The sequence below is a fragment of the Lathamus discolor genome, chromosome 1, assembly GCF_037157495.1.
Source record: "Lathamus discolor isolate bLatDis1 chromosome 1, bLatDis1.hap1, whole genome shotgun sequence".
NCBI lineage: Eukaryota > Metazoa > Chordata > Aves > Psittaciformes > Psittacidae > Lathamus > Lathamus discolor.
In genome coordinates, this window is record NC_088884.1 from 86,226,014 (window position 1) to 86,230,375 (window position 4,362).

The window sequence follows — 4,362 nt, forward strand, 5'->3', positions numbered from 1 at the left end:
GTAACTGAATTAATACCTTTCCCAATGTAATGGAAAGTTAAACATACAATCAAATCAAATACAGAAATAAGGCTAGGTTGGTTTTGTTGGCTGATGTGCCTTGGGTTGCTTTGAAAGGAAACAAGAGCAGGAATCCAGTAGTTCCCAAGAATGGCTTTAGCCATGTTTGCCACCAAAAAAGCTGTATCTTACCACTGAGCCCCCTGACTCAGTGCTCTGAAACCCTCAGTGATGCAGAGGGTTACCTGAATGTATACATATCATCCCCCTCTTTCACTCATTGAGAGAATCCAGAGTTTTATGGAAGGAAGAGTATGACTCTGGGGGAAACAGAGTGCCAGCTAGGAGCAGCACAATTTTTTTGGAAAGTCCACATTCAATTGGAAGTAGCACATTTTTACTCTCTGGTGTTCTTACAGGGGACTTGATGTACTCGTAACCTGAGCTCTGGCAATTGTCAGTGTGAAAAGCAAAAGGATGCACCATTCTCATGCATGTTTTTTCAAATGTATCCAGAAGGCGAGGGTACTGCAGGAAGTGTATTTGCCAGGGAAATACAGATCTTTCACTATGGCCATGTCTGCCCAGCTGTATACCCTCACATTCAGTCTGGAGGAAACTTCTCAGGATGGTTATAGCCTGTTTTTCTTTTGGAGGTTGAAGGTGTATAGAAAAGCAGTGAATGCCCCAACGTTGTGTACCTGCAATCACTGCATGTGACTTTGCTAGCGAAAGCATTTGTTTTTATAGTCATACTGGCAGAGTCCTCCCAGGGTCTGAGAAGGCAGCACATGTTATAATGTTCACAACAACAATAATGACAACAACATTTAGCATTTGAAAGAGATATATTGTTATGTAGCTGATGCACCTTATGAACAGACTCTTCACTTCTGCAAAGTTATCATGGCTTTAAAAAGACAAGAGCAGAAAGCCTTGTTAAAGTTTCTTTGTATACACAGGGAGAGCAGCCATGATTATGAATATCCTTGGAAACAATATTTATAGACTAATAAGCTTTTTTTTTCCATGATAACTTGTCTGGCTATTCTCTGGTCATACTCTGCAGCATCGTGTCTTTGTAATTGCAGGTAGATACATGCCAGGCTTTCCTGATGGAGTGTTAAGACACCTTTGCCTAAGCTTTCCTGGTTGTGCTGTTCTAGGATCCACATAAAAGCCAGCGGTCATCCTTATAGCCAGATTTACTTTCCTGAGCCTGGCAAGCAACCTGGCTGATAGGTGAGAAGTTCACACAGTACAGTACAGGTGTATTGGTGCAAACAGACTTGAAATGTGTTTAGATGTCTAAGATTTTTGTTAGCAGAGGCCCCAGGATGGGAGGGCTTTGAGCGTGGTTCGCCTCTCTGATGCTAAACTGCAGTCTTTAACGACCAGAGCATAGTAATTATTATTGGTTTATTGTTGTTGTTGTTACTGTTATTGTTATTCCAAGGAGCTATAATACTAATAATTTTCAGCTAATCTTTGTGTTTCCTTTGTTGTGCTGGCTGGAGGGGGTGCCCACACAGGGGACAGGCACAGCAGTGGGGTCTTTCTGGCATGCACCTTTATTTCCAGATCAACAGCTTTCTTTTGACCTGCCCTAAACTTTGGCCTGTTCAGAGGAATAATGCCTGCAGGGGAGATACCTCCAGTATATCTCTTAGTCCCTTTGTGATGGCACTTCCAGATCACCTTTTTATTTCTTTTTTTCTGGTATAGAAGCACAGCCAAGAGATTTGTGTGACAGGGTTCATGAAATCCCAGCTGTGCCATACACGTCTGGGTCCCAGAAAGGGCAGTTTCCAAGGCGGGTAGCACGAGATCTTCCCAAGAGACCAGTGTCATCTGCTACGGAAATGTAGCATCACCCTTCTCACAAGGTGCTTAAAAAACACTAGGACTCGTAGTGTCTCAGAGCATGGGGGTATGTAATGGAGAGGGAATGATGCTTGTCAATGGCCTTTTCCACATGGAGGCCCTAAAAGTTTGCTACAAGACACACATATTGCTGGCTTCAGGAGGTGTTGCAAAGGTGCTGTCATGGGAGTGGGCTTCACAGTTCTGGTTGCCACCTGTCTTTGCCATGTTTCACCCAAAATAGGGCTGAACTGAACGTAACAAATTAGCTTTTCCTTTCTGAAGTTATTTAGGGTGATTCTAGAAGTCTCTTTTAAGGCCTTTAACTGGCTTGTGAGGACAAGTCATTGAAGGCACCACCACGTTAGCTCCCTCAAGAGGAAGGGGCTGACCCTATAGTGACACGTGAGGAGGTGACTGGGCTTCTTTCTCCTTTAAGATAAAAAAAATTGCCCAAAAGAGGAATTTGCATCCAGAGACAATGCAAGCTTGACTTTTCTCTGAGTATAACATGAATTGCAAAGGCCCACCCCGTGAAATCAAAAAACACCAGGAAATCTGTCATGGGGCTCCATAGGAGCAGATCTCCCTGCTCCTTCCTGCAATAGCCCTGATGAGGGGAAGCTTATGCCATCGACAGAAGAGCCAGTCCAGCCAGAAAATCCTGCCTAGAGGCCAGGGCACCGTAAAGATCTCAGGCTGACCTTAAGGGAGCTGGATTACCATTGCCAGTCAATATGTCTATGTTTTGTTGACACTTTTCAGCCATGGTATTTTAATGACAAATCTAAGCTGGTTTTATATACAAGGCTTCAAGTTGAGCAATTCCTTTTTTTTTTTTTTTTTTTTTTTCTCACTGAATTTATTTCCAAAAATATGAAAATAAATTTTCAAGCTGCATCTATTAAGGATTTTTTCCACAGAGAAAAGATCATGTTGCAAACCACCAAAGAAATACAGAGTATTTCATCTGATTATGTTCTGATCATTGACATTAAGACCTGTATGATTTCCATCTGTTGCAGACTAATACTGCTGTAGTATTACAGTTTCACAGTTGTGAGTTTGCTAGACGGTTTTCAAGCTGATGGTTATGTGAGAGCTCTGCACTCAGACCATTGTCATATGCATTGGTCTCAAAGGCTGGATGGGCTGTTGATATACTGTATCAACACACAGAATAAACCGGGATGCTTCCCCTCCACAAACAGGACACTTTTTGTTCTTTATCTCCAAGAAAGGCACATTACCAGATTTTGAGTTGAAGTGAAATCATTGCATTTCTTGGATTATTTTGTGAAGAGAATAATCAGGGAGTCCAGAAAGCCAGGCTTTGTTACCGACTACTCATGAGCCATTTCGTAACCTGGGGGGAGTGAGTTACCATCTCTTTGCCTGCAATTCCCCATATAAACTGGAAAAAAAAAAAAATCAAAGAAAATCAATATCCTTCCCCACCCCTTGCTTTTGCTAAGTTTTTTAAAAAATATTCAGGTGAAAGGTGGTGGGCAAGTAAGAACTATTATGCATTAGAAAATATTTCCATTGTTGCTGGTTGGCAGCAAGCTGAAAGAGGAAAACAACACTATGACACCATCACTTTGAAGCGAGGGATAGAAGCAATGCTGCTTGAACTAAAAAGGGATTTGTTTTATTTTGTTAATTGCAGTCGTTTTGAAAAATGATACTTAGCCTGCCAGTGAAGTGCTAATTAATGTTAGGATGTGGTACACCATATAATAAAGGCTGCTGTTGAGGAATGTGAATGAAGAGTAAATTTTTTCTGAGGTGTTGATGGCTAAACAAGATTGCTGTAGAAGTGGGCGGCATGTAAGCTTGACTTTGCATTTTTGCAAGCTGTTGCCTTGCTCTTTATGTTCATTAGTTCATTTTCCATGGTGTGAAACTGAGAAGGAGAACAATCCTTCCATTTTAGCCACCACTGGCATTCCCATTCTGAGCCTGAGGGTTTCAGATGCAGCATTTTTGGCATGGGGAGGTGCTCCAAGCAGCATCATTGAAAAATTGCTATGTAATAAACCATCATCAGTTTAAAAAGGTAATTAAGATTCTGTTTCTCACAATGTAATTTTATCTGATACTTTGCCTGTTTTTCTGATTGTATGTGCCATTGTGCAACTTTGGCCCCACACTGATGAAAACCTTTACACTCAGTCTAGAACTCTCAGCATTTTGAGGTTATGCTTTTAACCTCTCCAGCTTTACTCTCATTCACTGCTGTTGTTCAGACAGAAACATGAAGTATAATATACCATTCAGGGAAAAAAATTTCCTTTCTGTCTGCTCCCTCATTATTTAGCGAAGTTTTCTTGGTCTATCACAGTGGCTTCTGGCTTTGCATTTTAGAGTTTTCCCATGCAGACACATGGAGGAGCCCTTCGCTGCTGTTTATTGATGATAGTGTGTGGCACTTTGTGGCAGACGCCCACCCCCGACTCCCCCTGTCCTCTTCCCCTCCCCAGTTGTCTTCTACTGCCA